Source organism: Macrobrachium rosenbergii, chromosome 48 (genome assembly GCF_040412425.1).
Source record: "Macrobrachium rosenbergii isolate ZJJX-2024 chromosome 48, ASM4041242v1, whole genome shotgun sequence".
NCBI lineage: Eukaryota > Metazoa > Arthropoda > Malacostraca > Decapoda > Palaemonidae > Macrobrachium > Macrobrachium rosenbergii.
Genome location: NC_089788.1, coordinates 42,698,231 through 42,713,099, shown reverse-complemented (window position 1 = coordinate 42,713,099; position 14,869 = coordinate 42,698,231). Strand labels below are relative to the sequence as shown.

The 14,869-nt window shown below is 33.5% G+C and overlaps 1 long non-coding RNA gene across 1 annotated transcript; it reads right to left on the bottom strand.

Annotated features, from left to right (window-relative positions):
• Window positions 1–6,905: 6,905 nt before the first annotated feature.
• LOC136831364 (uncharacterized) lies at window positions 6,906–14,656 on the bottom strand. Its single transcript, XR_010850848.1, has 2 exons — window positions 13,643–14,656; window positions 6,906–7,597 (listed from the first exon to the last, which is right to left on the bottom strand). It is a non-coding gene; the product is annotated as an uncharacterized lncRNA (long non-coding RNA).
• Between the last annotated feature and the right edge of the window lie 213 nt (window positions 14,657–14,869).

Genomic DNA, 14,869 nt, shown 5'->3' with positions numbered 1-14,869 from the left:
GTTACAATCATGAAATGGAGTGTATTCTACCCCCTATAAATGGAAATCATCACAACAGGAAATCCTGATTCACAAATATTCAGATTAATAATTCTTAACCAGCAAATGCTAGTGACTAACACCCAGGTCACCAAACAAAGTAATAAGGTCATGATTATTCTAGACCACAATAAATGTCAGTAGTATGTAAAGAATAAACACCACTTCCAAATTATTCGTCCTCACAGGACGTAGCCAGAATTCCTGTTGAAAGAAACATATCAATATATTAAAACCTGAAAAGGTGTTACAAGACATTCATATTCAAAACAGAAAAATGCACAATGGAAAATAGAACAGGACAATGCATAAGGGAGACGCAGGAATTTCACCGCAGCACTACTAGGTCTTTCCACCAAATGTCTGTAAAAGATATGTGTTCATGAGTTATGGTACTCACTTTCTATGGCAGAAAGTAACAGATTTTCCAGTGGCGATCTTCCAACATTTCATCACTAACAAAAACAGACCCAGTCTCAAAATGCAAGTCCCCCTGCAAGAGACTATCCCACTGATAATATACCATTTGACCGAAGTGCAACGAAATATACGGCCTCAGTTTAGCTTCTTCTGGAAATGTGGCGACCTCGGTTCAATTTCCGATCATGCTGTCTCCATGGACTTAAATCATGATCAAACAACTCTCTGTATCCACTTGAAAAACCTCCAACGCCGACACAAATAAACCTTATGCGTAATACATGACAGGCCAGCACGGAAGTTCTTCACAGTTACCCAAGACTTGATAATATATATATATAAATATATATATATATATATATATATATATTTATATATATATATATTTATATATATATAAGGCATCATACATACATACATATAATATATATATATATATATATATATATATATATATATATATTATATATATATATATAATATAAGATATATATATATATATATATATATAATATATATATATGCAAAAGTTCGTTACAGTAGAAATTGCTTAATATAGAATGAACAAACTTATGTACGTGAAACAATGACGTGTAAAAGGGTCTAAAGGAATATTATTTACAAATGTTTTATAATATTGTAATTGCTGTCCAAAACACCCTCTGGTTACAATGTAATCCCTTCCTTGTTGTAGGTCAAGTAACAAACTATCAGTAATACTTTGCCTAGAATTTTTATTTTAAATATTTAACATATATATATATATATATATTTATATATATATATATATATATATATATATATATATATATATATATATGACTTAGAAATTGATACAGTTTACTTTCATTTAATTTTCTTTTTTTATTTAGAAAGCAGAATGCATCGTGGATGATGTAGAATTCATAACACGAACCTCTAGGTTGTGCCCAAAAGATTGGATTAACAGACTACAAAATGTAAGATCTTTTGGAAACAACTTGAATATATAACATTATATGACCCGTCAAATAAAAACCTGATGATTAGTAACAACTATGATTTGAATGACTAATTGTTGTAACCTATTATTTATAAATTCTAGAACGTCCAAAAAGGAAGAGTTTCATGTACAACAAATAAGCTTCCATAAGTGAAACAATGCACGTTGTCGGTTCTAAGAGAATGTTATTTTCCAAATGTTGCCACGTTTATAATCCTATAGCCAAGGGATAAATTATTATCATCATCATGGCTGGAAAGAGAAGACGTGTAAATACGTGACAGCAGTGAAAGGGAACGGCTGTATATATGTTAATAGTCTTATGTGAGTTAAAATATATGGAATAAGATGCAGAAACATAAAAAAAAAGCAAACGTACCCTCCTGCACTCAAAAGATTGCAGCCCCAGGAGATTAGTTGCCATGTTGTGTTTTTTACTTTTTGCTGACAGTCTGGGTAGTGTTAATGTTTGCTGACTGCGCTCTTAGCTGACAGCCGGGGCCACCAAAACCGCTTCCCATGGAAAAAGGTTATTGGGTTAAGAAAGGGTTAAATGTTCAGTCTCAGTTAATCAGCTTTCAAATTTACAATAAGTTATGTTTGAGTTGAATTTTGAAATTTTGAAATGAATTTACTGTACACTCAGAAGTCTACATTGTTTGCCTCTAATTAGACACATCAAACTATTGAAGAAAATTCCTCGCGCTCCTCGTTGAATTTGTACACCGTCACTCGCCTTGCCATAGCGGTATATGGTTAGTTCATAGATACGTGTCTGACACCATAATTCTTACGTTTACCGGCATTTAAGTTAAGCACTTTGGCATTAAATCTCTATTGTTATGTTAAGATGATTACGTGCTGGGTAATCTTTCAATTCTGCACTGCAGATCACCAGACGTTAAAGTTAAAGCCCTTATTCTCTCAGCCAAGTTCTTAACTTTATCCCAAACGGGTCTGGGCTTCTAGATCGTTACCCCGATGTATAAGACAATGAAATCGTTATGTACGTACGTGTCCAGAATTCCCCATTACTGTCAAAATGCGTGGCGAGGCCACCTGGTTTCCTGAAGATTTCCTCAACAACTCTTTCCATAACTGGTAGGACAGGAGGTAGTTGGGAACACCAATTAATGCCACCCAGAATGGCATAGCCTGACTACGAGTATCCTGGCTTTTTATGAAGTATCTGCCGTCGAAGGACCAAATGTCAAGAATTTTTCCCTGACAGCACAGTAGCTCAGCACACACTGATTCACGCCTGTTGTTCTGGGCAGGGATACTCAGTCAATAGACAGACAATGGCTCCAAACCAGGCAAACAACGTGGTGGCAACACTAAACGTGAGTGGATTTTCTTATTTTACTTACAAAAATAATCTATATTACAAAAAATATACCCAAGCTATGTAATATTAAGTTAACATGAAAAAATATTGGCAAATTTACAATAACTTTATGCTAATTCAAGCTATAGCTGGGTTTACAAAGAAGTAATGTAGGCTTTAGCTACAGATAACTTACGCTAAGTTTGCTAGCAGACGAATTAAACAAAGAACAAAGATGAATTCTGGAACACGTTGGGGCTGAAGTCTGGGCGCAAAAGTTACACTGAGTTCCTATAAAATTACTGAAATCGCAATTTATTCGAGCCTACGTTTTACCCATCGTGTTCAAATGTTGCGTTATTTCATTGCAGGTTGGAAATCAGTACAAAAGCTAAGATGGCCATTGATTAAATTGGATAAAAAAACACCGTAATTACCTAAGGCTTAACGGCCGATCTACGACACAACACAAGAACACGTCTGCCCCACGCAAAGTCTGGAAGAAGAGAGCGTGTGGTTTTTAAACCAAGAAGCGTCCTCTTTAGAAATCTCAAGTTCAGATTTCTTTGTTTCATATTTCTAATTTATTAAATGTGCAACATACAGTGTATTTCTCAATAATAATAAAAGACATGTAACAAAGGAATAGTAATACCATTTCGAGTCAGAACCATCACGTAAGTTGTCAATCGTCTGCTATTCTTACTGATCTCTAAACCTGACTAGATGGAAGGTTTTGTAGACAAAATCTCTGCAGATTTTGTTCCTAAATTATACCAATATATATTATATCATGTATATATATAATATATATATATATATATATATATATAATATAATATATAGATATATATAGGTATATATATATATATATATTATATAGATTTTTGTATTATAAAATCTGCAATAGATCAATATTGTTTCTAGTTGTCAGCCGATGATATGTCACTGAAGATGATAACATCAATTTGTTAACAAGGAAAAAAGGCAAAATAAATCATGGAAAATTAAATGCTTTGAAAGGTGATTCCAAGATCATTCAGCATTTGGTGTTTGACGATAAGTTGCACCTCTTGAGATATAGAATGTTTGCTGAATCAGAAGATGAGGTTATTGCTTCTCAGCTGAATTAGCAGACTTGCTGTCCTGAGTTTTTAGTTTTCTGAAAAGAACACTTTATAGAGCGCACCCGATACAAGACGTTATTTCCGCTCTCTGCCATATTGGTAGACAAGATGCGTGTAGTGATGAAATGGCGACGTTGAAAACAAAGCCATTGGTTTCATTAAAGAAAAAAATAATTGATTGCAGGTGTCATACAGTATTTAAAATGTTTTTGTCCATGTTTTATTTAAGTATTTTTACAGCCATTAAAATGTAAATGTGTATCGAAAAAGTTAACAAACATTTAGCAGAACTCAGTGTAACAGCAGCTGTATGTTTGGCAGTGTGCATAGTTTTAAGTATTTATATTTGCATGAAATGGCTTGCAGCAGTTCATGGCTTATAATTATATTACTGCTTTTGAAAATGTCATTTTTGGCTAATGAATGTTTATCAGAAAAATAAAAAAATTGAATGATTTTGTGTTTGGATGAATAATTCCAACCTCAACCCGGTATTACTGTTCTATTGTATTATATGTAGTTTCCATATAATAAAATTTTGTCTTCATATACAGGGGTGTGATTCACTTTTTGATCAGACATCCTCCTTTCAAAAGCCAAACTTAAAAGATTATACTTATTTTTGCTGTTTGAAATTTTGACAGTATTTACTCCTTTCTGAAGTCTTTTGAACCACATCCCGAGATATATTATACAAGAGGGTACTCTGAAATGATTTAAGATTTATTACAGAATAATAGTAAAAACAATAACAAAATATACGTTAAATTGTACACAATGAATTGCATGTTTAACTGACAGAATCAAAAACAAGAAAAAATATTGATTTGAATATATGTAATGTTTTTATTTTTTCTTTTTACGTCCTTCGTTATATGTTTGCATAGATTTTAGTCTTTCTCTTCTTACCTTGGTTTCTTTCGAGGTGTCCTTCAGATCGCTTCATGCGGATGATGTGCTATCTTTGTATATTTATTCCTTTTAAATATTGATATCTCTCAGAAAGGCGTATAGAGACGAGATCGGTAATTTCTTCACTTTAATTAGTACTTAATATTATAAAGATCAGTACAAAATTAACAAGTTACAATGATAGAAACGAATCACTCTTGAATCAGTCTATATGGGGAACACTGAAGTGATTGGGAGAAGTACTCCCTTGAAGGACACAGTTCTGACTCTCGTCTCCTCGTCGGTCTCTCACTCGTTGAACCCTCAGAAACTTGTTATCTGTAAATCTCCACCTCCTTCTAGCCTTATTGGAAGGATTAATCAGCAAGGCCTCCCTTCAAGTAGCTGATTGAAGGACTGTAGTGGGTGTGATTCAAATCTCTCCTTAGAGGACTTGATAGGAGGTGATCTTAGGAGGGTGTGGGAAAGACCCTCCCACACATAATTGATTGAGGTTGAAGAAGTATATCACTTGGGTCAACCCCCAAATTCCTGGAACTTCCACGAAAAACACCTTCCTGAGAAGGCGGGGCTATAGAATCAGCTGTTGTAAGCATTTAGGCTGTGCTGACTCATGTTTTGGTTAGCTTCAATCATGAGGCCATTATTTCCCATTTTACGACTGTTTTTATGGCTTAAACACGATATACTGCAATGTAAACATCTCGCATATTGATAACACGCATACACAAGAGCATTTGGCCGTTATCACTGTGTTCTTTGCCTCTCTTTACTCTTATTTCTCTCTTCTTCTCTCCTAACTTTTTTTCTTTCTCTCTCTCTCTCTCTCTCTCTTTCTCTATTTAATTTCCTATCTATTCTACACCACAACATCACTCGGTCACGCTACCTCACACTGCCCTCAGTGTGACAAAAGAATATATTTCAATGGATGATTGCAAAATCACAAATAAAATAAAGCATTTATATGATTGCCCATCAAGTCAATTCTCAAAAATATTTAAATTGCACAAACTGTGTCAATGCACTAATGCAAAAATCAATTAAGAATATATGGTAGAAAACTCACATATATTATATCATGAATCAAAAAGAGATACATATACATACATATATATATATATATATATATATATATATATATATATATATATATATATATACATAATGAATTGTTATACTGTAAAAAATGGTTAATTGTTTTAACACACAATGCAAACAATAATACATAAAGAATTCAGCAGCAAATTATGTGTATAAGATCATTTTACTCTTCATTGGTCCTCTTTATTTCTGTTATAATCTGCTCAACATTTGAAATTACCACACGTTTGACCAAAATTGCAAACACTATTATTACAATAATGATTATGACCAAATTGAACAGAGACAGAATTGGTGAAACATTTTCTTGTAGTAGAAAATTCATCTACTAAAGCCAACTCATTTATTTGTTTTAACTCTAACTGAGACAGTTTAAATTCTTTAACTTCACTAGAGTAGTTCATGTAGGGCTTATTTTTATGGATTGTGATTTCTGTGAAGACATGAGGTTCATAATATAATTTATTAGGAATAACTAACTTGCAAGTCTTATCAAAAGCATGGACATTATTGAAATTAATTTCAGTATTTACATTATGGCAATTAATAGTTGCTGTTACTGAACTTAGTGAAAACACAAAACTGACTGTTCTACTATAATGGAAACAAAATCATGTTTGTATAATTGTGTACACAGTACTGTCTCTTGATTCTTGTTTTCAATTATTTCTTGAACACAGGGATAGGCATTAGTAGTTTTCATACAGGTTGTCAAGGTTGCAAATATACTCTTTATCTTTCAAAAGTATACAATCTCTTAATTGAGCATCAGTAATAAATGACATCAATTAGTCCATGTTCTTCTAATGCAAAATTGATATGGTTGACATTTGAGATAATTACGTTTTCCTTTATCAACATGGGAAAAGGATGTATGGACATCAGTACATCTGCTCTTTTGATTAAAGGTAGAATTAGAAGGATCTTATTCTTAACTACCTTGGTGGTTATCAAATTATAATAGACCATTATATCCTTTACCATAGGGTATAATGTCCTTCTACCAAAAAATCACTAATTATGCCCTCTAATTCTCTTGGGTTTATTAATGTTGGACTTAATATTCCTTTATAGGCTAACAAAATGGCATTTAATAGATCTTTATGGTCTTGCAATACAATTCTAACATTGTTCATAAATGTACTTAAATGTTGTTCATCTGTTATTATCTTAATCTCTTTGGTAATATTTGTGTTCACTTGATTAATAAATTCCTTTATTTTTTCAATTCATCACTGTTTAAGTTTTGAGAGCTTATAATCTTATTTAACACAATGCCTCTTGTTGCTGCCCATTTCTCCAGTTTGTCTATACGGGCACTTTCTTTTTCTACATTAGAGTCTGTCGCGACTCCAAATAATTGATTAAGTGCTGTTCCTATAAAAGGTAAGAGGGATCGTTTGGATCTTGTATTTAACACACTTCCTATGTCATTATCTAGTTTTTCCAACAATGGTAAAACACTGTTATTTTCACTTTTCCTAATTAATGATTTTAATTCCCTTTGGACATCTTTCAATGTCATTTCATTGATAAGCACTGATGTAATGTCAATACTCACTATGCCCAAGTCCTTTATTAATTTCACAGATCCCTTTTTCTCTAGTAGTGCACCCTTCCGGATCACCACCTCAGATGACACATAAAGCAGTGTTATGATAACCAAGAAGAACCGCATGTTTGTATCTGTAAGAATAAGCCTTATCAGATATTCTGTATACATGAGGTATTTTAATGCCTACACATTGTTTTATATCTAATAGTTCAACACTTTACATAAATTTATCTTTTTCTTAAATTGTATTTGTTATTTATTGGTTCCTGTTCAACTTCTTTCAATAATTCAACTATTCTCTTATTGGACCAAGAGTCTGTTTTATTACCTTTACATGATTGGTATGAACAATTCTTTCCTTTAGATCACTCTCACTTATGATCTTTAGCTTATTTAACTTCAACACTTCTAATACCCTGTAAGGACCATTGGAACTTTGCGGATACTTTTACATTAGGACCTTCTGGAACATGATTCTGAACATATACCTGAGCACCTACTACAATTTTTGGTTTAGCTGTATTTTTGTCATAGTACTTTGCTTGGACACTCTGAGCTTCCCTTAAGTCTAGTCCTCGTTTGTTTGATCGTTTCATATGTACGTCTAGTTTTCCAGGCAATATAGTCATCGTAGTTATAAGTATGTCGGGGTGGTGTTGCATCATCTAGTAACGTATTTGGTAGTCTCTTCTCGTATCCGTATAACAAGTAGTGTGGTGATTCTCCTACTGTCTCATTTACAGTATTGTTTATAGTAAACTGCACGTCTTCCAAAGCTAAATCCCAGTCTTCTGTATTAGGTTTAACTAAAGTTTTCAGGATATCCTTTATCTTACGATTCGTTTTTTCTACTGCTCCATTCGAACTTGGTTTATATGCTGTGATTTGACATTTATTTATCTCATAAAATTCACATAATTTTCTTAAAAGTTCACTAGTAAATTCTGCTGCGTTATCAGAAAGAAGAACTTGTGGACATGAATGTCTCGTAATAATTCTAGATTTAAGAGCTTCTGCTACTGTAATTGCATCTCTATTTCTTACTGGTACGATCTCTACATATCTTGTTAGATAGTCTAAAAAGACTAATATTTGTTTATTCCCTAACAGTTGTTGGAAATGGACCTAAAAAGTCCATAGATACGACCTGAAATGGATTCAACTCCGATGGGTATTTTTCAAGTGGAGCTTTTGGATTTACGTTACCTTTATTTCTATTACAAACTACACAATTTTGTACAAAGTTCTTGGCATCCTCACTGCAATGGGGCCAAAAATAATTTCTGGTTAGGATTCTAGTTGTCTTTTTGATTCCTGGATGTCCTGCTAACTTGTATGAGTGTGTTAGTTCTAAAACTTCTCTGATTAGTGTTTTCGGGATGTATAGTCGAGAATAACCATTCTTCTCTGTTGGTCTTTTATACAGTAATCCATTGATTAAAACAAAATCAGGTTTTAAAGATTCATCTGTCATTAGTTGTCCTATTATATGCCTGATTTCTGTATCCATTCCTTGCTGTATTTGTACTCTTTCCAAATCTAAATCTACCACTTGACAGCTAAAACAAAAGTATTAGTGGTAATACATTTCTCTGTTTCTTCTTGGGCTCTGGATAATGCATCTGCTAGTGTATTAAATTTTCCTGGGATATATCTGAATTCTGGTGCAAATTCTAACACACTAATGAACCATCTATTGAACTTCATGTTATTTGTAAAAGTTCTCTTCTTAAACAAATCACAAATTGGTTTGTGATCAGTAAGTACATTGACTTTATGTCCTAAAATTATGTGTCTAAATTTCCTTAGACCCCAGTATAATGCTAAACATTCTCTTTCTATTGTGCTATAATTTTCTCTGCAGCATTCAAAACTCTACTGGCATAATATACTGCTCTCATTCTTGTTTTGTCCTTTTGTAATAATACAGCCCCTAGCCCTGGTACTTGATGCATCACAGGCTAAGTAAAAAGTCCTTCGAGAAATCTGGGTAGACTAGTACGGGATTCCTGGTCATTTTACTCTTTAGTGTTTGGAAAGCTGTCTCTTGTTCTTTATTCCATTCATATTTGACATCTTTCTTTGTTAATTCTGTTAATGGTTTGGCTATTGTAGCAAAGCCTTTAATGAAAGGTCTATAGTAGCCTACCATTCCTAGGAATCTTCTCAATGCTTTCAAATTGGTAGGAGCTGGATATTCAACTATTGCTTTTATCTTGCCTGCTTGCATTCTTGCAGACCATCTTCACTAATTACATGTCCTAAGTATTCCAAAGATTTCATTAAGAATTGACATTTCTTTAATTTGATTTTTAATCCTGCTCTTCTTAATCTTTCCAAGACTATTCTAATGTTTTGAGGTGACTTTCTAAATCTTTGCTAAAAATGATAATATCATCTAAGTAAACTGCAACATTTTCTATATCCCCTAATATTTGAAGCATTAATCTAACAAACGTTAAAGGAGCCGAAGTGAGTCCAAATGGCATGACTTCAAATTGCAAGTGTTCCTTGTGTGTGCTGAAGGCTGTGAATGGTTTCGACTCTTCGTCTAAAGGTACTTGCCAGTATCCACTAAGTAAATCTAAAGATGAAAATATCCTTGCACCTCCTAACTGAGCTAACATATCTTGAATCACTGGCATTGGCATTCTATCGGGGATGGTGTTGGAATTTAACTTTCTATAGTCTATCACAAGTCTCCAATTTCCATCTTTCTTTGGAACAAGTAGTAATGGAGAATTATATGGAGATTTAGAAGGAATGACTACCCCATCTTTCTTCATTTCTTCTATCAAATTATCAACTATGGGTCTTTGGCTTATTGGTAATCTGTAATTAAGAATAAAGAATGGTTTGTTCCATCATCTAATACAATTTTATGCCTTAGGACATTTGTTCTACCTAATTTATCTCCTTCTATTGCTATTACATCTCTGTATTTTTCTAATACTTGAATTAATCTATTTTTGTTTTCTGGAAAATCTGTTTTATTCACTTCTTTGCTTAATTCAGATGTTTGACCAGTTACAGAGAAAAATGCTTCTTCTTCTAATGTTAGTAATGGATTGTTAATAGGTATTCCTTTACAAAGATAATGCCTGCATAAAGTGTTAGTTTGTTATCTGAGTAGTTCTGGACATAAACTTCACAAGTATCACCCTTCATGTGGACTAAAGAATTATCCATTCTGACAAATTCTGGTAACTCTTCATTTAGTAAAAGAACATCTTTAACTCCTATCTCTTCCTTTCCCCTTAGATGTATTTTTGTTAAACACTTTGGATGCAAAATTACCTGTCTGTTTAGTATTAATTGTACTTTATTATCATCAGCAGTGCTTACACAACATACTTCCTCATCTTTTGTTTCTGCAAAGTAACAATGTTCTGCATCTATAGTAGTTTCTTCAGTTACTGCTATTATATCATTTATATCTACTTTATTTATTTTGTTTAACAACAGTACCTCATTTACTAATTTTCCTTCATTATCATAGCTGATTACTACATTGCTATAATGTTCTGTATTTATCTCTGCATAATTATCCTCATAAATGTCTTGTTCCTTGTCATATTCAGAACACTGGAGATCACCTTTATTTATTTCTGGGTCACTTCTTTTGTTGGAGGTATAATTTCTGGATGTGCACATCTTATCTTTCTAGTCTGTAATTTTGGAAATTCCTCCTTTCCGTTACCAATCATTTTAATTTGATTGTTCTCTTGATGATAAGTTATTTTCTGTATGTCTTTGTCGCTTGTTGAAGTCGTCTCAGACAAATTGATCAGATTTGGGTGAAACTTTTCTTCTTCAAGCGTAAAGCATACGCTCTTTATTATCTTGTGTAACGTTAATCCTTCCTTCTCGGCAATTCAGTATAATTCCACACTTCTTCATTAATTTATATGAGAACAACACCTGTGCGGGAAAGAACCTGTCTTCTAGAACTATAAAACTTTCAACAGTTTTAAGTGACGAAAGGTCTATTTCTAAGTTCACATTGCCTAAACTTTTTATCTGTTTACCCGCTACCCCTTTTATTATCTTGCTTTGACCCTGAATTAGCGTTTCTTTAACGCCTAAGTAACTTGTTAATGTGTGTTTATCTATTATGCTTACAGTACTACCTGAATCCATAAGGACAGTACATAATTTATTCTGTATTGGAATTTTAATGATAGGTAAATCCTTTCTGATTATTTCTTCTTCATCCATGGAAAATACTACTTCTTTACTCTGCAATATGGATAGTGCGGATGAACCTTCACTTCTCCTATTTGCTAATTCTTCTCTTAATCTATCTTCTTGAAGGGACTTTCTTGTGGTATTCTGTGTAGGGATAAATTGTCATTGATTTGAAGACTTATTTGATGCTGAGCGGTTACTACTTAATTCAACTATTTCTTTATTTCCTTCTTGTGTTTTTAAACCAGCAATTCTTTGTTAAATGTCCTATTTTCTTACAAACCGTGCAGATTCTAGGTTTTCTACACTCATTTGTAAAATGATTTGTATACCCGCAGTTTTCGCAGGCTGTCTTGGGTCTCGCCCCTTGAGCGAATAGTTCACTTGGGTTGAAGTGTTTGTGTTTGAGTTTTGACCATATCTATAAGGTTTGTGTGGTCCACTCTTTGTTAGATTGTTTCTTCCCCTTTGATCTGGATTCCATTTTCTTTTAGTATTTTGGGCATATTTCCTTGTAACGTATTTTGTCTATTTCCTGCTTGTCTGGAATTATCATAGAATTTATTATTCAGTTTAAAATTAGGATTATTATTTCTGACTTTCCTTTCATTTTGTGCTTCTGTTGTTCCCATGAATTCCTTGGATAGATTTATCTCTTTCCTTTGGATTTCTTCTCTCATTGTCTTCAATGTTTGAAGGCTTGTTTTTCTGGGATCAAGTTTTATTTTTCTGAAAGCTTTCTTTTCCTCTTCTCCAAGAATATTATATATGGTTCCAAATGACACGTAATTTAATACATGCCGTAGCTCAATCTAATTTCTGGGCACTAGCCCCAAACTGATCCTTGTCTCCTATAGTAATACCTGTCTTCTCTAAATCTTCGCTTATTTTTCTATTGCATTCTCCACGCTTGCGTACAAATTAGCAATTGTTTTATATTGTGGGTTAAGAAATCTAGTTAGGTTATATAAACCGTCAGTCTGATTTACTGGTTCCCAGAGTGATAAACAAATTTCTTTAAATTCTACATAGTTATTAAGTTTGCTAAAACTTGTGGAATTCAAAGTTTTATGTGCGTCTCCATGTTCTGAGCTGACGAGCAACAAGGCTTCATTTATCTTAGCTCTTTCATCTGTTATTCCCCTGAAATTATACGACTATCTGCATCTGCTAGCCAATGATTTACAGTATAGGCTTCGAGTCACTTTTTGTCAGATTGGAATCATCCACCTGTCCACAGAAGCGTGTGGCGGTTGTTATGACGGCCGCCTGGTTCATATTAAAAAATTGTAATGTGCGAGTATTATTAGTATTATTAGTATTGTTACTATTATTATTATTGTTAGTAGTATTAGAATGATTAACACTATTTTGGTTCTGGTTATTTGTGTTATTATTGTTAGTATTTCCTTGCACTACAGCGGAGTGGGAATTTAGTCTTGAAATTCGACTTCGTCTAATTGTCGACGGTCTTAAATCGTAATGTGAATATCTAACAGTGTTCAGTAATTCATCAAATACTCGTTGCATGTCCACACACAAAAAAATTTTCACTCAGAGTACATCAATCAAAAAAATATTTTCGTTATATTGTACCAAGATTAAAACCAATTTGTCAAATTGTCACACAAAAAAAATTAAATTCTCTATTGAGTTCAAGTGCACAATTAAAACCTTTTCAATACTCAAAATAAATTCTTATATGAAATTGGGCATCATATCATTAAAATTCATTATAATAAGTACACAAAATTACATATATAACTTCTCAAATAATCATCACCAACCGAGTAAAAAATAGCTAATTCCCTATCTAAATTATTTACTAAATAATTAATTTATCACAGAGAGTAATGCTGGTATTTATGCAAAAAGAATTTTATTCACTAGAGAGAGTTTTCTTAATTTTCAATCTTATAGCAAGATGCAAAAAAAATATATCTTCACTTATTTATTAAGAGAGAGAGTGGACAGTAAATTCATTTTACTGTGTTGTGTTGTTGATATCGTGATATCGCTAAATGTTGTTCATTCGGCGGTGAATGTTTCGCTGTCGGATCACTACGTCTGCGTTGTTTTTCCGCTGTGGTTTTCCGCTTTCGGAATCTTGTTGAAAGTTTGTACGTTGTTTTTCTTCAATCACTCGATGCAATGTCGCTAACACTGGGCTTATTATCGCTGTCGGCGTCTTGCTCAATTTGTTGACGGTAACAGTTCAAAATGTTTTGGCTTCGGGACGCAATAAACTATTTTATTCACACTCGACGTTCTTGTTGTAAGCTGCTATTCGCTGGAGTATTTTTATTTCTTCTGATATATTTTGTTCGTCGTCGTAAAAAAATCTAAGTTCGTTTTGTAGAATTTCGTTTCACTGTAACTTAAATAATTGCACTGATAATTTCATTAATGTTCGTTTGTTTCGTCTCGCCTTCTGGATCCACTTTAGCTACCACCAATTTGTAATGTTTTTATTTTTTCTTTCTTTTTTACGTTCTTCGTTATATGTTTGCATAGATTTTAGTCTTTCTCTTCTTACCTTGGTTTCTTTCGAGGTGTCCTTCAGATCCTTCATGGATGATGTGCTATCTTTGTATATTTATTCCTTTTAAATATTGATATCTCTCAGAAAGGCGTATAGAGACGAGATCGGTAATTTCTTCACTTTAATTCGTACTTAATATTATAAAGATCAGTACAAAATTAACAAGTTACAATGATAGAAACGAATCACTCTTGAATCAGTCTATATGGGGAACACGGAAGCGATTGGGAGAAGTACTCTCCCTTGAAGGACACAGTTCTGACTCTCGTCTCCTCGTCGGTCTCTCACTCGTTGAACCCTCAGGAACTTGCTATCTGTAAATCTCCACCTCCTTCTAGCCTTATTGGAAGGATTAATCAGCAAGGCCTCCCCTTCAAGTAGCTGATTGGAAGGACTGTAGTGGGTGTGATTCAAATCTCTCCTTAGAGGACTTGATAGGAGGTGATCTTAGGAGGGTGTGGGAAAGACCCTCCCACACATAATTGATTGGAGGTTGAAGAAGTATATCACTTGGGTCAACCCCAAATTCCTGGAACTTCCACGAAAACACCTTCCGGAGAAGGCGGGGCTATAGAATCAGCTGTTGTAAGCATTTAGGCTGTGCTGACTCATGTTTTGCTTGGCTTCAATGTGAGGCCATTATTTCCCATTTTACGACTGTTTTTATGGCTTA